General features: G+C 33.1%; 1 long non-coding RNA gene across 1 annotated transcript; it reads left to right on the forward strand.

Moving 5' to 3' along the window:
* Positions 1-694: 694 nt before the first annotated feature.
* On the forward strand, positions 695-5,598 carry LOC143046378 (uncharacterized). Its single transcript, XR_012969148.1, has 6 exons — positions 695-820; positions 2,115-2,189; positions 2,931-3,014; positions 3,526-3,573; positions 4,122-4,187; positions 5,279-5,598. It is a non-coding gene; the product is annotated as an uncharacterized LOC143046378 (long non-coding RNA).
* Positions 5,599-21,638: the final 16,040 nt, after the last annotated feature.

A 21,638-nucleotide genomic window follows, 5' to 3' on the forward strand; every position in this document is an offset into this window, starting at 1 on the left:
GGGTTCGTGTTGCTTAGTCTTTGGTTTTAAATGTTGTGTTTTGTGTAGTATTGTTTGTTTGTTTGTGTGTTTTTTTTAATCATGGCATTGAAGCTTATAACCAAAGCTATTGATTCACGACATTTTTCACTTTGTAGTTTATGGGGAACACTGAAAATTGTGAAAACATCAATTAAATTGAAAGTCAGATCGATGCATATTTTGACAAACTTTCGATCAAATGGATTCCACTTATATATTCCGTCCTTAAATGCTTTTTTTCATGTTACAATTTTCACATAATGAAAGAAATAGTTTGATGAAATCGCTAGATATTTGAGAAGCCATTGTAACAAGGGAAACATTTACATAGTTATTATTAAGTTGTTGAATTATACGGTCTATGTAAACTCTGGGCAACTTTTGTTCAGCAAATTTCAACTAGATTAAACAAAACTTAATTAATCCTTGATATAGACGTAACCGGTTACAAACAACTGTATAGTCTGCTTATTTTGCCTGTGAACTTTGAAATTTAGACCGATTAAAATGTGACCAAACAGTTATTTGTAATTCTCAGTCATATTTTGACACATGAAACACCTTATGTAAATACTTTGTAAACAAGAAGTTTCCACTGAAATAATGTTTATAGGTCAGGGTATTAGAATTGACAAAAATGTGTATTTATAACACATCTTTATCTAACATTTGAAAAAACCCCAAACATTTCATCCTATTTCTGTGACATATAAAAGCACTTGAAGTAATATATCGGTCGCCAGACTTGGACTACAGAGAATAATAGGGGATATCAAATAGACTTCATGTAAACTTTAAGGTAAGGAGGCATATTATACATAAGAGGAGTGGATGAAGTAAAATGTACAGAATAAACTATTTATGTGCACAGTCTGGAAACAATTCAACTTCCATTAGATATGCTTATGCTTTCGGAACACAAACCTATTAAAAGTTAAAGACAAATGAAAAATTCTAACGGGACAACCAAAGCCGTACTGTTTAACTTTGCAGGTGAATTTGAAATACTCATACAAAGTTAAAATATATTTCGAAGTTTATGTACTTGAAGATGAGAGGAGAAATACCAAAGGGACATTCGAAGTCATAGATAAAAAATAAATTGAAAACACCATGGTAAAAATAAAAAAAATATAACAAATTACCTTCTGGCTACAAGACGAACTGTAGTTCTCTTAATACTGACGTACTGTATTTCCAACTGCAGTGGGACCGAAACAGTAGATAAGAAATACTGTCGTGTCGTTCTATTGAAAATGTAGATCAAATCGATATATTATTAACATGCCCGACCGTGAATTGGAGAAGCCAGGGCCGGTTGGACGTTTTAATCCTCATCTTCGAATCCCTCCATAATTCAATCGTCTATCCATCCATTCGTTAATCTAGACAACCATACGTCAATGCGTTATCAATCTTGCAATCCCTATAACCCTCCACAATTCTTTCGCTAATCCATCAATCCGTCAATCTATACAACTATACACCAATGCGTTGTCAGTCATTCATTCCTCCCTCCATCCCTCCAAAATTATTCCGTCCATCCATCCATTCATCAATCTATACGTCAATGCGTTGTCAGTCTTTCCATCCCTCCAGAATTCTTCCGTCTATCCATCCATCCATCCATCTATACAACTATAAGTCAATGCGTTGTCAGTCTTTCCATCCCTCCAGAATTCTTCCGTCTATCCATCCATCCATCCATCTATACAACTATAAGTCAATGCGTTGTTAGTCTTGCAATCCATCAATCTATACAACTATAAGTCAATGCGTTGTTAGTCATGCAATCCATCCATCTATACAACTATAAGTCAATGCGTTGTTAGTCTTGCAATCCCTCCATCCCTCGATAATTCTGTCGTCTCTTCATTCATTATTCCATCTATACAACTATACGTAACTGTTTCATTCCCCTTCCGTTTATTTATCTATTACTATCAGTTCTCATTCTTATATTTATATATACCTTAGATTTTGATAATCAATATGTGCGTCCTTTCTTTTTTATTACATTTTTCTTCTGCGTTTTGACTGCCTCAATGAAAAGCATAGGAAACGCTTACACGAATATGTTCTTGAACTTTCAGTTTCCTTCTCCCCAGTTAACATGTTGTCGATTAAAAGGATTGTAGTCATTCTCCTGGCAATCAATTACTGTCGAGGTAAGAAATATTTATATGAGAAGAAACATACACGTGTTTAAATAGATGAAAGAGAACGTGTATAACGAAAAATTTAACAAGATTTGTTGACAAAAAAAGATAATGATGCGCCTTTTATATTTTTTTCTCGAATATCAAAAGTATGCATTTTGTTTTTCTGCATCCTTGATTTAAGTATGGAACATCAAATGGTGCTTTTGTGGTTAGGTTCTTGTCGAGAAGCTCGAAAATTCAAAGGACGCTGTTTTCTTGACTAATCGGTTATTGAGGTTGAAACCCTAATTGTCCTTAAATGTTCACCTGCCAATTAATTACAAAAAAGATCAAAAGTTTCAACAATCTTCGAAGCACTTAGTATGTCCTACGATAAGGTACAGATTGTCTTAGGTAGATGAGGATACATTAGAAACCTTGCATTATTGATGTTTTTTTTCTAAAGTTTTATGAAAATGTTTGGATATTTTCACACAAAACTGCATATATCAACATGTAAGGTATTGAGATCAACGTTAGATTAGCTTTCTGTTCCTTTAGATATACGTAAAGATACATTTTAGTTGTGCAAAATGCTTAAAAGAGGGACGAAAGATACCAGAGGGACAGTCAAACTCATAAATCGAAAATAAACTGACAACGCCATGTCTAAAATGAAATAGACAAACAAAAGTACACACGACACAAAAGTATGGTTACGTTTTAGTACCATTTATATCATTATGAAGCTTATTTATTGTCTTGCAGCTGAACAAAAGTTTCTGAATGATGGAGTCATAAAGAGGATTAAAGACCCAGAACTCAAACATTCATTAGCCATAGATGAAAGGGGTGAGTACGGTTAAAATTGTTGAGTTCGTGGTCTATTGGTTAAGACAGATGTCTGCAGGGCTACAGGTCCCGAGATCAATTCTAACTCGGGTAACTGGAACTTTGAGTACATCAGAAGGGTGATTTTCAACCTACAGATCACATCTCTGCTACCCATATCGGAGTTTATACTACAATGAATTTCTTTGGGGTATCGGTAGGGAAAAGTTGCCCCGGACTTTGATCTAGAGATCAATCTGTTGATATCTATTCGGTTCCCGCCCAGGAGCCCGGTTGCGCTTTCCGTGTTCTTTCCTTACCATAGTAACCTAAATCCCGTTGTCATAGCACTGCCTTTGGGTTGGCGGTGAGAATTGTCATTGTAAACACTTTATTGACACATCTGCATTAATCATATAAGGGAGTGTACACGAATTTTACTGTAATAGTCTTATCACAAAAAGAGCTATCACTCCTTTGTGTTCAGCAAAATATTTATTTAGTCCACAATCTTCATGTTATTCATTTCTAGGTATTGAGCTGTTGCACCGAGAGAAAAGAGGCTGGGGATCAGTTATATGTAAGTAAATACTATGCAAAATTAAGCTTGTCGACTACAACAGAGAGATAAAAGATACCAAAGGAACAATCAAACTCCTAAGACAGGAATGAACTGAAAACGCTATAGCTATAACAGGAAAAGACCAACAGAAAAACATCAGTATACAAAACACAACATAGATAATTAAACACCGAGCAATAAGAACCTGACGAAAAGTTCCCTTTTATCTAAAAGCTTGGTAAAAATGATACGCTATAATTGAAGACAACTGCTCACCTTTTTGCTGCACATAAGTTTTTTTATGTTCTCGTGTTGTTCAGTCTTTATAATTTTGTGTTTTTTTACATGCAGTGCTCTGTCTTCCAACTTTTGAGCTTTTCCCTTTTCTTATATATATGCAATTTTGTGATGGTCTCGTTTGAATTGTTTTACTTTTTGTTATGTCGAGGCGTTTAAAAAACTATAGTTGTTTACATCAATGTCATTTGGTCTCATGTAATAATACTGTATCTTCTTCCTTGTTTTTAAATACAATGCGAAACTTTTAAAACGTTTTTGTCTTGCAGTTTCCGGTGTTTCCATGCTAGTGAAGGCAACGAGCCTCGGTTTGACTCTCGGAAGTGCGCTATCAGGTAAGTAACTTGATACATGGTTCCTGTTATAAAATCAGTTAAGAGGAGTTTGTTTTCAGTATTTGTAGGGATTCTTTGATTAAGTGTTTTCTCTTTCTTGTCGATTTGTAATTTTCTCGAAAAACAACATCTAGAGTGTTCAGAATAAAAGAATGTCGAAGAATTGAAAAATATATTTCGGAAAGGAATGACCTTCAAAATTGTCTTTTATGAATCTGACGTTAATTGTCAAAGTCGAACTAAGGATATGATCATAACCGACCTTATGGCATGAAAACTTCTTGTTAATCAAAATCCGAGACGAAACAGTCAGGGGCATAATTTGAACTGACAACATCAGTGTTCATTGTAGATCAATTGTTTCGACCAGTCGGCCCCCGAGGCCTTAAACAAGCTGTTTACCTCTCTTCATCGAAATGAAACAAATAAACAAACTATAATGCTTAGAGAGAACATACTCATAAGATCTAAATTCTAAAAAAGGAGGACATGTAAGTTTCCCCCCTCACCTGCCAGATATTCATATACCTGAACGAAATCATGTACCTCGGCATTCGTCATTTGACGTCAGATCATAATATTTTTTTTTTTAATAATTTTGGAAATTATGGTGCTGATGGAATACCTATGTTAGTTTATGTTGAACTATTCACAACGTTCTAGAAAAACAGATGCTCTCTAGAACTTGCAGTACATTGGCATATTTCTATTGTGTATGACTGTATGTTGACTTATAGATTGGTACCAAGTCAGGAATATGACTTTTGTTTTACTCTCGTTCTGTTGGTTGATATAGTGTGATTTTTATATTGCCACCTATTTAAAACATTATAATTAAGTTAAACATTTGAATTACAGATTAAGAGCAAGTTGCTTTCTTTCGGTATTGTTTTTTCAATTTAACTTTTTTCAAACGTCCATTAAAAACTCAGACACAATGATTACATATTGTTTGAAGCGCGTTTGGTCTACACAAACTCACCAGTGACGCTCGAATAAAAAAATTAAAAGACAAAGACAAATAAAGAACGACTGGTATATTATACATTAAACAATATTCTATTGAACCGCTTTTCCCTAATTATTTGTAGAAGGATGCATGTATTACCCAAGTATTTGCAGAAATAAAGATGAAATTGCACGCCTTGACGGGGAAATAAAAACCATGACCAGTAAATATGAAGAAGAATACATGCACAGTAAAGAAAGATATTATAACCTTAAAACGGCCACAACAAATAATGGATATATTGACTATTACATCAATCATACCCTTCAGGCTGTAGAAAAATTACAAGAGGTCGAGGAAGATCTGACATTACTATTGGAAATTAAATTACCAAAACTGTCACAAATGGCAGCTGCGACAACTAACGAAACGTACGAACACTATCTTGGACATGCTGTTGGTACCTTAGAATATCGACTTACCGATCTAAAGCAGATGTTACTTGAATATAAAAAGAGTGCTCTTTTGGGTATTGTTGTTCAGTTTGTGATTGAAGCCACTGTTAATAAGTTCATCAGTGCAATTCAAACAGCATACAAACAAGTTCTCAGTAGTGAAGACATTCTAGCTAGCACGTCTGAGGAATTGTGGTCAAGAATGGACGGGTCACGAGTAAGAAACACAAATACGAATTTCGGAGTAGTTAAAAAGTTGAAAATGGCTCCTAAGGTTTTAAAACAAATGGGAAAAAATTTCGGCGAAAGTCTCCGCAGTTTTGGAAAAAACATAAAAAAATGGACAGCTATCAAAACCTGGAAAGGATTTAAAGGAAAATTGAAGAGCACCTTTAAATCCCCATTACAAAAGTTAAAAAATGCGAAAGAATTCTTCTCTCCTTCAAAGAACAAGCTGTTTGTGAAGAACTACCGACTGAGTTGGTCACAGAAAGCAATGATGGGCATCGGCATTATAGCTGATGGTATTTCCACAGCCCTCCAAGTCAAACAATGGAAAGATGTTGCAGACAAGATGGACAAAGCGCGCGAAGATTATCAACACTATCATAATAACTTAACCAATGAACTCGAAACTATTGCAAATGAAACTGTCAAAATGGAAGGTATATGGACAGACGTTGTCCACACGTTCCAACATTTAAGTTTACCGTTTAAACAATTGGTGGAGAACTCAACAAACTTTAGTAACTTTTCTGACGTCATTGGACTTCCTCGCCTTCCGGTCGATACATCTGATCCTTTGTTTACTATTGATTTTAATTCTATAACAAAAACATCTATAAGATCTCAACAAATTAATGTCATAGAATTTTTGAAAAAGGTGAGCAATAACATGACGGAAATTCACGACAAAATGTTAGCGCGAACAGTCCTTTATAACAATACATTAAGTAAGTCGGAAATAGAAGAAACAGTAGGAGATATGCAGTCCGATATAAAAAGTATTTTAAAATTTAGCCCGTCAGGAACGATGCGAACATTTGGCGATTCTTTAACACTAGCCGATACAGTTTGTACAGTCTCTATATTAAGATATGATCTGATAGAGTATGATTATTTCCCAATAGACAGTTTCAGGCCTCGTTGTGATGTCAATGCAACCACGTTTGACCGTTTTAACCGACAAGCTTATGCCAAGAGGAAATCCAAATTGATGCGAGACGTTATAGTTCGTTATGTAAATAGCAGCCAGTTGGAATCCTTATCAATGTTAGTTGATGCTGTACACAACGCGTATTCTGGTGTCGCCGACAAACATATCGCTTCCTTTGGTAAATCAATCACAGAACGAGACGTCATCTGTGTTTTAGTTGACACGTTCACTAATCTGTCCATTTACGATTTTATCAATCTGAGTTCATTACGATCTGATTGTTCGACGGTCAGCACCGGACAGTTTCATAAAGTTCTAGAAGACGGTAAAAAGCTTAGAGACGTTACTTTGGCTGTAAAAGCTGCTCTTGATGGTTGCATTCAATATAAATTTTGTCCATGTTTGTCAACGGTTGCAAGCACCAACCATGTTGCTGAAAAAGACATTGTATATGCCGTACACCATATTGACCCCTCCTGGCAACCAAATAGATCCGCTCAGTTTTGTGGGCCTACAGGATGTGGATGTTCTCACCTTTGATAGAAGGAGTAAGAACACAATGGAATACAGTGACCGAGTAAATTCAATTTTAATTATATCTGAAATTTTAATTTTTCTCTGCCGATTTGGAGTCTTTATGTAGTCGGATGAAAAAAAAATAGCTTTCGTTTTTATGTTGTACTGTTACAGCACTGTCCCAGGTTAGAAGGAGGGTTGGGATCTCGCTAACATTTTTAACCCCGCCATATTATGTATGCATGTGTCTGTCCCAAGTCAGGAGCCTATGATTCAGTGGTTGTCGTGTTTACGTGTTACATATTTGTTTTTGTTTATGTTTTGTACATAGATTAATCCGTTAATTTTCTCGTTTGAATTGTTTTACATTGTCATTTCGGGGCTTTATAAAGCTGACTGCGGTATGGGCTTTGCTCATTGTCGAAGTCCGCACGGCGAACTATAGTTGTTAATGTCTGTGTCTTTTGGTCTCTTGTGGAGTGTTGTCTCATTGGCAATCATACCACATCTTTTTTTTTGTAATCAAATATAAGGCCAGGTTTGCTATCTTTTTCACTGTAAAGAAAAGTAGTTGTTAAAAAAACTTTTTCCCGCTTTACTTATCTTCTTATCCATAGCAAAATTTGAACCACAGTTTTGACTGTTTTATAAATAAACAGAACCAGGAAAAACAAAATTTGACCCAAGGTATTTTGAACTTTGTCATATCCTCTTACAAAGTATTCACGAAATATTGCAATTTAGATAAAACCAAGCCTTTGTTTTTTTTTCTCTTTACTTAAAGTTAATAACTTAAAAGGTATTTAATATCTAAGCCTCCTTTGCTGTTGAAAAGCATTTCTAATATTTCTTGTTTTGAAGAGAGTATACGCCTCATTCTTCGCCGGTTATAATTTGTGATTAGTCGACCCTTACTCATATTGCACATTGGGTTCTTATTGGTAAATCGAGTTCATCGTTTTGAATGTTTTACTGGCGTCATCATGATTTGTTGACTGTTATGGAATACTGTATCTGTTTTATGTATAATGTTCAATTGTTGTATCATGTCCTCTTGTTCTCGATTATTACATCACTGAATTTGAGATATTAACGAAGTACAATAGGTAACTGGGCCAGTATCCCTAATGCGCCTCCCATTGAAGAACACAAAAGTTGCGCGTAAAAAAATATATACAAGTCTTAATTGAAAACAACGTTTAAACCTATGATTACGTTGGATAAAAACCGCAATTTTTATACGTGTGCATATAAAACAAATTTCGTTGTAGAGGGGTCTAAATATATCACAAACAATATTATTCAAAAGACCAAAAAAGTGAAAAGTATATTTTAACAAAACGCATTTGACTAACAGGTTGAAAAACTGATGTTATTAAATCCTGCTGACTACCGTTGACGATCACATAATGTAACAAAATGGATCTTAATATTAATGTAATACCAAACAGAAAACAATAAGCTTGCGGCAAAGATGTTATACCACAATCATGAGGTGCAACAATTAGTACACCATATCCGGAATTCGACAATTGATATCTCTTCAAAACAGTAATTGGAAGGTCATATAATTTTACTAAATTTAGGATAGACTCTTAAATTTTAAAGAGACGAGATAGGATAAACGAATTATATGAACCGGAGGGAAAATATAATACAAGCTGAAACAAAAAAATAGAAAAAAGTCTAAATTGAAAGATTTATATATATGAAAAATATATTGACTTCAAATAATGTGAGACATAGACTTATATTTCAACGTACAAACATTGTTTACACCCAGTAGTCAGCACTTTTTGGGCTGACATGAATTATCATTGCTATGGTTATATTAATAAATTAACTGTTTACAAATTTTTGAATTTTTGAAATACTAAGGCTTTTCTACCTCAGGCATAGATTACCTAAGCTGGATTTGGCAAAACTTTTAGGAATTTTGGTCCCCAATGCTCTTCAACTTCGTACTGTATTTGGCCTTTTTAACTTTATTGGATTCCAGCGTCACTGATGCGTCTCTTGTAGACGAAACGCGCATCTGGCGTATATAAAAAAATAGTCCTGGTATCTATGATGAGTTTATTTACCAGTTATGCAATCCATTAATTTTTAAAACCTATACTACACCAATAAATCTTATACAATAACAGCATGAATATACATGTGCATTAAAAATAGCCAACAAACGTACAAAAATGTAACACATTGACCGTGCTCTAAGTAAAAAAATACACGTTAATGTACTTAGCTTTTATTACTTCTGAATACAACATTGTCTACATTACTTAACAACCACATCAACTGAGAATGAATATTTTTAGTATAAGTAATGTTTTTTTTAATAGTTTTCCTTAAGCTAAAATAAGAAAATTGTGGACAGTTTGATTGAAAATATAACTCATCTTCAACTGAATTTATATTACATTACTTACAAATCCTCTATTGGAAACCCAGAGAATACAACATATTGGAACTATATACAAAATATTATAATTGAAAACAGTAAACTGAAAAATAGGAAACCCAGCAAGACATTTTGGTCATTTATACAAAAACCCAGAAAAGTGAAACCAAACCCCCCACGATTAGACTGAAGCACTATTCAATCAATTTAACATTTACCACACATTAACCTTTAAAATTATCACACATTTGTGAACTAAAATCATTATAATCAACAATACACAAATCTGAAATGAAGCAAATCATTATCCCTCAGAAAGAACATCTGAATTACCAAAAAAAAAAAAAAAACCCCACAAATAGCAATTGGTCCAGCCTAGTATCACCTCATTTTCAAAAAGAAGTTCACCATGAAATCTCACATTTTCCTTTTTGACTTGTTTGATTCATCAGTAAATACAGAAACAAACGACTACAGAGAGGCAATGGTTACACCAGTATTAAAAAAAGCAGAATCTAAACCTGAAAACTAAAGGCCCAGCTCCCTAGCCTTTATTCCTAATAAATTATTAGAACACATAAGTGTATCATCTATAATGAATTATCTAAATACTTATCAAAGGTACCAGGATTATAATAATAATTTACTATACCCACTGCTGCATGGGTTCAGATCAAAAGTTCGCTGTGTAACACAACTACTAAATTGTTATCAAAGGTACCAGGATTATAATTTAATACGCCAGACGCGCGTTTCGTCTACATTTCGAGCATTGAGGACCCAAAATTCCAAAAAGTTGTGCCATATACGGCAAAGGTAATCTATTCCTGGGGTAAGAAAATCTTTAGTTTTTCGAAAAAAAATAGTTTTGTCAACAGTAAACTAATTAAAATGACTATATAATTAATATTCATGTCAACACCGAAGTGCTGACTACTGGGCTGATGATACTCTCGGGGACGAAACGTCCATCAGCAGTGGCAACATTCACACCACAAATACTTGATTATAGCAAACGGTAGACAAACTAAGGTAATTATCCAAAATAGTTCGACAAACTAGACCACCATAGACACATCATTTAGACTTACATAAATTGGAACAATCGGAGCAAGAACCACTAATGTATTTTAACCCAGACAAATGTGAAATTATCCACATTACAAAAAAAACCCATAAAACAATCATCTTTAAATACACACTACAGGATTATATATCAAAATTCACCGACAAAGCAAAATATCTTACCATTACTAACGATCTGACATAGAATTCACGTATAAATAACATCACAAATAAAGCAAATGCACCACTAAGACTTATTCAAAGAAACGTAAAAACAAACAAAATAAAAACAAAAGAACATCCATTCTCTCCCACAATTTACCGTTTTTATTCATTTTCCCCCCTGAACAAAAAGGTTATTGAATTCCTTACCATACCAAGTAGATTGTAGCCCGGACGTAGAAGCATTTAGGTCTGGTGCAAAATCAAATATATATATATATATAATATATATTACTAGATTAAAATCATGTTTTTATCTATGTACAAACAAATTCCAAAAAGATGTTTAAAAATTATTGTAAATATATTCTGATTTCAATTGTTTTCCCTATATTGTGTGCCTTCTTGTAACCTTCAACAGATTAAAGTCAAAGAAGTATAATGTAGATGTATCTATGGGAGTTTTTGGCATAGAATATCTACCAATTTTAATAGGAAGGTTATGACACTGATCCTGAACCTTGTCATACTTACAAAAATGTACTCTATCATTATCATTATTTACAATAGACAATTTAGAAAAAAACATCATAGATAATTTATATGTCCTCAACTGATCACTAGTTATTTAGTTTCTGCGACAAGTGTTTATAAAATATACACTGAATATACTTTCCTATTGCTAACAAGAAAATACTTTAATAAATTACAGATTCTTATATAAGTGTGACAATCCACATTCGGTTAAAAAAAAAATAATACAACTTAGCCAGCATTGTTGTTTATTATCTATCAAAGAAATATTTTCAGATAATGCTTCCGACAGTAAATTAAGGTTAATCATTATACAATCAAATCCAGTACTTAACGATTATGTTATAAACAACTGTAGAAGTTCAGATTTTAATTTATTTTCGGAGCATATTTTCCTTTAAAACAAAGTGAAATTAAACAAACCACATCATTTAAAATCCTTATTAATGGAAGTTCAAAATAATTCTAATGGTTTCTGTAACCTTCTTGGTACTTTATATTTTCAACGATAATAGAAGCTTTGAATATTTTTGTTTTCGGTAATCATTGATGATTTATTTTGGAGAACACAATTTATGTATCAGCTTAATAAGCTTTGTACTATTTTCAATTACTGCCAATTATGTTAGATTGGATCTTGTGAATGTTTTGATGTTTAACAAGTGTTCAGGTTAGAGGGATTCAGCGCTAACAAACATGTCTAACACATCTACATCTAGATGTGGTATGATTGCCAATGAGACAACTCTCCACAAGAGACCAAAATGACACAGAAATTAACAACTATAGGTCACCGTACGACCTTCAACAATGAGGAAAGTCCATACCACATAGTCAGCTATAACAGGCACCGAAATAACAATGTAAAACAATTCAAACGAGAAAACTAACGGCCTTATTTATGTTAAAAAAAAATGAACGAAAAACAAATATGTAACACAAAAACAAACGACAGCCACTGAATTACAGGCTCCTGACTTGTGACTGACACATACATACATATTGTTGCGGGGTTAAACATGTTTGAGGGATCCCAACCCTCCCCTAACCTGGTTTTTTTTTCAATTCGCTTATTAGCGTTCATTATGGTAGGAATGTTTATACAACGTGCAAATTGTGTTTGAGGGAAATGGGAAAATTATTCAGTCAGTATCTCAAAATCTCTAGAAAGATTAAACCTGCTCATCATACATAACTATTGGTAAACAGTCAAAAGTAAAATAACAAAAATACCGAACTCGATTGCAAATCCAAAACGGTAGGTCCCTTAAAAATTGGCAATACAAAAAGCTCAAACACATCAAACAGATGGAAAACAACTGCATCAAATAACTGTCTTTCAGTTTAAATATTTTAACCAACTATTACTCTATTCTCACTGACGATTTGTTGGTAACAAATTTCTCAATAAAAACAAAATGGTGTAACATTTCTGTTGACACTCAGTTTATTATTTTTACTAATTCTATTGACATTTACTATATTAATTTCAATTTTGTATCAAACTTTGATATTACCACTTAGTGTATTAATCATAGTTTATGTGTCAAACTTCAGTGAACATTTTTCTTTTTCACATATATATGGTGCTTTTCGGTTACACCCACCATCATTCCAAGTTGAACTATCATAGTTGTAAAGACGTACACAATTTCCCTCTCCTAATGGTTCTCCGGGGTTCCAATTAGTAAAACCAAGTTAAGAATTGTCAAAAAGCAAGCCATCTCTATTTTCCATTGACCTAGTATCCCAAGACAATAAGTCTTAGGTGGTCCACCTGAAATGAAATAACAAAGTATAATGAAATAAAGTCTTCAAAATAAAATCTTCCTTTTGTTAGAAAAGTATTTGCATACAAATGTTGATGCAGATACATTTTGAACTCATATTAACTGTCGACACCTTTATTTGAAAATAAAAAATTTCTATAAAGTACAGTAAAAGTAAAGTAAATTGTTTATTATAATGACATGTGTAAATCAGCATAAATATATAAATTTGTACAAAATATATACAATGTAATACACCCGGCCCAATGGACCAATAAGTCACCTATATATTTATAAGTTATGAAAACTAACAAAACCATTCCTGATAAAAAAATAATAAAATGTAACTGTCATTTTCAATTTTTATCTTTAGTTAAAATGACCCGTATTTTGTAAACGATTCGATTTGGACAATTTTCTGATTAGCAGATACAGAAAATGTTTGGAAAAACATATTTACTTTTAAGGTAGCAAAAAGTAAAATCACAAAAATACTGAACTCTAATTGTAAAAGGAAAGTCCCTAAACAAATGTTAAAATCAAAAGCTCAAACACATCAAACGAATGGATACACAGTAAGGAGTGTTATACGGGGTGGTGAAGATGTCATATATTTGACAAAAAGTTGAATAAAACAAGAACTTCAATCCCTTGTAATAATATTTTTTCTAAAACTGTTTATATATATATAGGTATATATATATTATACGAGTCTAAATTGAAAACTACGTTCAAACCTGAACAAAAAGGTGAGAATTATATTTAAACAAAAGGCATCTGACTAACAGGTCGAACAACTGATGTTCTTAAACCCTGCTGACTGCCATTGGCGATTGCCAAATAAAATTGATCACAAGATGTAACAAAATGGATCTGAATATAAATTTAATACTAAACAGAAAACAATTAACTTGTGGCCACGATGATATGCCACAAACACACGGTGGGTATGGTTGTCCTGCGAGAGAACGTTCTGTGCTGGTGATTTGGTCCGTCCTGTCAGGTGCTGGTGGGTCCTGATTCTGTGCTGGTGGGTTTGTTTACATTGTATCAGAAGGTTGCTTAATTTTTCTCTGATGCGTCATAACTACCAAGTAAAATATATTACAACAATATTATATTGCAAAAGTCGTACAAGTTCGTTAAACGGAATTGTCCTGACGCTGTGCTGGTGATAAGAAAAACGGTCCTGGTTCTGTGCTCCTATGTCCTGGTTCTGTGACTTTATATTTTAGTTAAAAGTGGCATATATTCAAGATCATTGATGCTGTACTGTTATTGACTAATTAACTGTTGTCTGCTTTCTTGAAATTGACATTGCTGTGAATCTGTTTACTGTTATTATTATGAGAGAAAAAATACCCCTATTTTTTTGTTTTTTTTTTTAAAATTAACTGTAATCTTATTTATTGGTATGTTAATGGAACCCTTCTTGCCCCCTTTTAAGATAAGAAAATATGTTTACGATTTTCGGGATTACGATCATTTTGCAAGATCACCAAAATACGTTGTAATTTTTACAATACTTATATATAGTAGATGATGTGTATGTTTGTTGTCAATGGACAAATTTCCATAAGAAACCAAAGGAAGTATGTGTTAATAACCATACGTCATCGTACGACCTTCAACAATAACCCATAAAATAAAAACGTAAAAGGTTTTGCATAAAAATGGAGAGCAAATTATAGATTTTTTTTTACATAAATAAGGCCGTTAGTTTTCTCGTTTGAATTGTTTTACAGTGTCTTATCGGGGCATTTTATAGCTGACTATGCGGTATGGGCTTTGCTCATTGTTGAAGACCGTACGGTGAACTATAGTTGTTAATGTCTGTGTCATTATGGTCTTTTGTGGATAGTTGTCTCATTTGCAATCATACCACATCTTCTTTTTTATAAAACAATACAAATCTACACACACAAAAAACTGGCTTAATTTCAACTGGTTATCAACCCGAATCGCTATAAGATCATATATAAGCTCACCTGTGTCGAGGGGTCGTGTGAGGTTCATGTATTGTCTTGGCGTCCGCAATTACAAAAAGATCTTTTCTGAAATTACTTGACCAAATGTAACCAAATGATTTTTCAAGAGTGAATCTAGGAAAAACAATACCTCAACAAACATGACCACTGTCTGTTAAAATGTATTCGAGTTTTTAGTTACAGTCGATTTCATTGAGTATGTAGGCAAAGGTAATATCTTTGGTTAGCTTGCTTGTTAGCTAAACCGTGAAGTCATTGTTAGGTAAGGTATACTACCCTCCTTTCGAAGTAGCCTGGTCCTACAGACAGAAAGATGTGTCATTTGTCGGACAAGTCTACTCTTAAAGTATGGTAGTTTACATAACCTAACAATGACTTTTCTGTTCAGCAAGCAAGATAACCAAAGATATTCCCTTTGTCTACACACTCATTGAAATCGGCTTTAATATTGCAAAAGTTCAAGCAATTAGGGCAAAACTTACCGAGTAAAAAAAATTAAAAAAGGCTGATGTCTATCTACCTTGCACATTTCAGAAAATTCAGATCAGATAACGAAACTGGGTCCAGCAACATTTATAAGCAATTTAAGATTTTGACCCCACAGTTTCGATTCACCACAAATATTCTCGTTACAACGAATCATTTTAAATACAAAAATACCAGTTGCAGCCTTTTGTTTATCTATTAATATATGTATAGGGATAAAGTTATGAAAGGCTGCAGGGTCACCAGGGTGAGGAGTCCATGTCATCTGAAATAAATACTAAGCATAGATCTAGAAAGCGACAGATAATCATGACATTAAAAAAACTCTCTTCTTTTCGACTTTTTTTCGAACAAATTGACACATAAAATGAATTATATAGTATTGTGGAATTTTTAACTTGTGTTCAATTCATTGGTTACATCTTTTACTAGGATAACAATCCTGTCAAGTATGAGCTGGGTAAAATATTTCAGAAAAGAAGATGGAAATGTGGAAATTTTCCGTGCGTCAGGTGCAACAGCATACGAACAGCTAACATGCCTCGTCAGGGTGGAAGCTAAAAAGTCCACGCAAATTTGATTTAAAACCTTATTTCGTTCCAACAAAGTTATTGAGATTTTGTTGAGGATTTAACCATCTACGACAACAAGAATTTTTTTTTAGAATTTACAGCTCTTCTATAAATATATGCAAAGCAAACTATTGATCAAATTGCTTGCTATGATTGTTAGGATGTTTGTAAACGACAGGTAAGTAGTCTGTTTACTATATACTAGAATTTGTTTGGACAATAAACATTAGCTTCAATTCCTGTCAGTTTGTATTTGTCCAATCAAATCCCAGTATGTATTGAAACTCCGCCTACCTATTGTTTGAAAACATCCAAGCAAACATAGCAAGCAAGTCAATCAAAGTTTTATTTTTTGCATGCTTTTATAGAAGAGCTGTACTATATAATGCAAAGGAGCTTTTAAGTTTTTCGCCAAAAAATACTATCAATTTCTTTTTGTCCTATGTAAACGTCCGTACCATATCCTTCCATTCATGATCATTAAATTGAACTGTAAAATATTTCTTGGTACCTTCTTAATTCCTTTATAAGTCTAATGTAAATATAATTATGACAATAACTGTTGTGAGCACAAGATTCACTGCACACTTTTAAAGTTCTGCTTCATCAAACATTAAAATGTGAACTTAAGTTTTGAGACTTTTTTAATCGACACAATTGGGAGTTTTGTATATGAGAACATGGTTTATCTATTAGTTGAAAATGCGGCTTTGAACTAGCTTTCAGTACCTACGAGCATTCGTTGTTCAATAATGTGCGTCTTTGTCTTATTATTTTATGTGATAAATTGTTGTGTTGGTACACCACTGTAACAATGAAGGAGAAAATGAGGACGGTTGGTTGGGCGGAAGTGGGGAGGGGTATGCGGAGCGCTAACAAACATGTCAATGCGGCATGGGCTTTGATCATTGTTGAAGCATCAATGTAAGGGGCATTTAATATCTTAATAAAACTATTCTTATTTTAGATACTATATATTGTTATCTTATATTGGACGAAAGATGTTGTCCTTTTATGTAATTATGAAAAACAAGTTACGATCATTTGAAAACACATATTAAACAGCCAAATGGATGCACAAGAGCTAAACTAGGAGTCATAGATCCTATGATCCTATTGACAACAATTATCTGCCCAGTTTTATTGATTTTGTAACATTTGTTTCAAAAATAACCAACTTTTTATCCAAAATCACCAGCACCGTATCAGGACCCACCAGCACAATGACAGGACCCACAAGCACAGTATCAGGACATAAATAAATTGAGAAAATGCTAAATATTAATAAATTGCAATGTTTTTTCACAAAATAGTTTTGTCGTGTGGATTGCGGTATAGAAAGCGGACTCTATGAGCATTTTTGTTTTATTTTTTCAGTTCTAGATTTTCTGAAAATTAGCATTTTTGTGTTACGCTTACTGAAACAGTTTAGAGTGTCAACTTTTTATTGGTATATATATGAACCCATAAGAAACAAAATTGAAAAATCTCAACTGTTTTCTTCCATTTTTTATGAGTGAAAACGTCAAAAATCATCATTTTCGTCTTTGTTTACATTTTTTCATTGATCACCAGCACCCGTCAGGACCGAATCACCAGCACAGAACGTTCTCTCGCAGGACAACCATACCCACCGTGAAACATAAGGTGTTAATGTTTTTTTGTACACCAGATCCGGATTTCGACAATAAATGTCTCTTCAGTATGTTAGGGATCGAAACGGTATTTGGAAGGCCATATAAAATGTACCCTCATTTTTAGATAGACTCTTGAATTTCAAGAGTCAATATAGGATGAACGAATCATATAAACCGGAGGGAAAATATGATACAAGCCCAAACGAAAAAATAAAAACGAGTCTAAATTGAAAACTACGTTCAAACCTATGATTGCGTTGCAATTTTTATACGTGTGCATGTAAAACGAATTTCGTTGTAGAAGGGTCTAAATACAGCACAAACAACATTTTCCAAAAGACCAAAAAAGTGAGGAAGTATATTTAAACAAAACGCATTTGACTAACAGGTCGAACAACTGATGTTTTAAACCCTGCTGACTGCCATTGGCGATTGCCAAATAAAATTGATCACAAGATGTAACAAAATGGATCTTAATATAAATTTATATAGATTACTCTACAACAGATTTATCCATCGGATCACCAGCAATGATGGTGATACATGGCTGTGTACATTACGTATATACAACTCGTCTAAACATCAACCCAACAATGTTAGATTTGTAAATTAGCTTTCTCAAATGTCGTTGTTCTCCTCTTATATTTAATGCGTTTCCCTCGGTTTTAGTTTGTTACCCCGATTTTGTTTTTTGTCCATGGATTTATGAGTTTTGAACAGCGGTATACTACTGTTGCCTTTATTTGATGTTATATTTGTTATTCTCGTGGGATTTTGTCTGATGCTTAGTCCGTTTCTGTGTGTGTTACATTTGAGTGTTGTGTCGTTGTTCTCCTCTTATTTTAATGCGTTTCCCTCGGTTTTAGTTTGTTACCCCGATTTTGTTTTTTGTCCATGGATTTATGAGTTTTGAACAGCGGTATACTACTGTTGCCTTTATTTGTTCTTCCCTCGCCAGGATTCGAACCCATGCTACTGAGATATCGTGACACCAAATTGCCTGCACTGTAGCCGTCCTGCTAGACCACACGACCACCTGGGCTTCACAAAAATAAAGCTTTCGGTGGCCGTGTGTTACCTTTCCTCGTCAGTTTTAATCTAGCGTCGTACTACAGTACATGATATATAAGGCATGGATATGTTATTGTTACAGATCAGCTCAATTATCTATAGTAAAGGATCCTACAAATTAATGCAAGATACAGTCACAGAAAATAATTATATTTATAGGTACGTCTGAGTCAGTGACAATTCTACAACAGATTTATCTATCGGATCACCAGCAATGATGGTGATACATGGCTGTGTACATTATGTATATAAAATATATGCTTTCAGACATTTAAAAAATTGTAAAGGGTCTAAATAAAGATTTTTTAATAATCGTTTTAGTATGTGAAGTATTTAGATACATTATTTGACACAGGTAGGATGGTTCCGGAAAGGTAATAAAATATGTGTCAACAAAAATTGAACGGTGTATTAACAATATTGACACGAACTAGTGTTTTGTAATTCTGTGTAATCAAATAGATTTTTGATGAATTTTAGAATATTATTCAATATACAACAATTTCATCTGTCTTGTTTTGATAATATTATTAGCGAATTTCGGACAATGAAAATAAGAAACTAGAGATTAAAAAATAATGAGATTTTGAGTGTTTTATTTAGTCTGGAGCAAGTCATGACTATGACAGTTGTTATCAATTCGTTTGATGTGTTTGATATTTTGATTTAGCTATTTGATTAGAGCTTTCCGTGTTGAATTTTCCTCGGAGTAAAGTTTTTTTTGTGTTTTTTCTTTAAACAAGTTTCGACTCTATGGAACTATATTTTTGTAACAAAAGAAATCTTCGTATAACCGATTACGGAGAGTCCATTCATTCAATTTATCACTTATCATAGTTCTCTATGAATATTTCAGGATAAATGGCGGATACACTTTTTATTCTAAAATATTAATTAATCAGGCCATATTCTTCTGATTCTGTTTTTTACGAACGAAAAATATAGTTGCGTATAGCTTTATAAAATTTACTCATATTTTGAAGAATTTCGATGAAAACGATAAAAAAAAATATCATCAAAACAACTAAATTAGTTCATAAACATATTGACGTGGGTAATTAAAAAGTAATCCGAGATTTAACAGAACGGTTATCATTTGATACACTCTTCTGTTTGTAACAGATTGTTATTTTATTCGAATTTAAAATAGTAAGTTTATTATTTTTTTTATATTAACTTGACCTAAATTAATGATTAATGATTATTCAACGGAATTGTTAAAATAATTATATCAACATAGTCTGCTTTTGATTAAATTATATTAAAGGTTTGTAAAGCGTACATGTACAACACGCAATCTGTATATTTGATGTATAATGTATATTTTAAGGTTTTTCGTGGATGATTACACACATATGAGTGTCCGGATTCATTTGGCAATCCTGCCACCCGAGGTGTGTTATACCACAAGAAACATATTAAAACGCGATAGTTTTGTCATTTTTACTTTTTTATACAACTCAATACAATATGTTTATTGTCAATCAAGACCGCCCCAATTTATGGCAGTATATTTACTAACAATTAATTACAATGATTATTATCAAATCTTAATGATATATAATGACTAGATATCTGTCTATGGCAATCATGTATAACTCGTATTCCGTCAAAACTTTTTATTTATAGCAAGGATGTGTACATTACAGTGTAATATGTTATAGAAAATGCTGTGTTATGGCTGCTCTAATCGTAAAACATACCGAGGGGGGGGGGGGGGTTAGGATTTATTAAATGAAAGATAGACTGTAGAGAGGTCTTTCTTTATATAATTCCTATATCACGGTGTATGTTATACGACAAGATATACCTACGTGGAGCTATTATTTTTCAGAACATAGGTCATTCTTTTAAAGAATATACCAGGACGAGACCATGTTTGAATGAAATATGTTTGAAGGAATAAAATAATAACACGTTTCAGGTCATTATTTTCCTTGAAAAAATGCATGCTATGATTTACTTATTAATTATATTCGTTTAGGGATTTGTTTTTGATAGGTGATAGGTGTAGAAAAATCGTCATTACCCGCATTTTCATTTAAGAAAACAAATAATGTGAAGTTGTAGCCAGTACTGCGGTACTGGCATGAAAATACGTTTTTTTGTGTTATTAAATTCGCTGTTACAAAATGTTAAAAACTATTATAAATTAAGGAATGTATCTCCCTCATGCAAAGCTCTGATTCCTTTCACAGATTTGGCTATACGTTTTGGAACTTTTGGATTATAGCTCTACATCTTTTATATAAGCTTTGGATTTTACATATTTTGGCCACGAGCATCACTGAAGAGACATGTTTAGTCGAAATGCGCATCTGGTGCAGAAAAATTGGTACTGTTAAAAAAAATGTTATTATTATAGCTCAACACACATCATTATAATATATTTATACAAGATGAATATAAATGTAAAATTTTCATAACACTTTCAACAAGCCAGATTTAACATATTCGTGTGTAAGATTTTGAAAATCTTATTGATTCATACTGAATATGAAATCATACTATGACCTACATGTATTGATATTCGTTTTCGTGTTGCATTTACATTTATCCCGATTCCGTGCCCCCTTTGAGTCTGTTCTTAACTTATTACATTTGTGTTTACCTTTTACTCTATCGAATGATCAACTTAAATACCCTCCACGTACCCTCATAATGGGTTACAGGGGCCCGGGGGGGGGGGG

Source organism: Mytilus galloprovincialis, chromosome 9, assembly GCF_965363235.1.
Source record: "Mytilus galloprovincialis chromosome 9, xbMytGall1.hap1.1, whole genome shotgun sequence".
In the NCBI taxonomy this organism is placed as follows: Eukaryota; Metazoa; Mollusca; class Bivalvia; order Mytilida; family Mytilidae; genus Mytilus; species Mytilus galloprovincialis.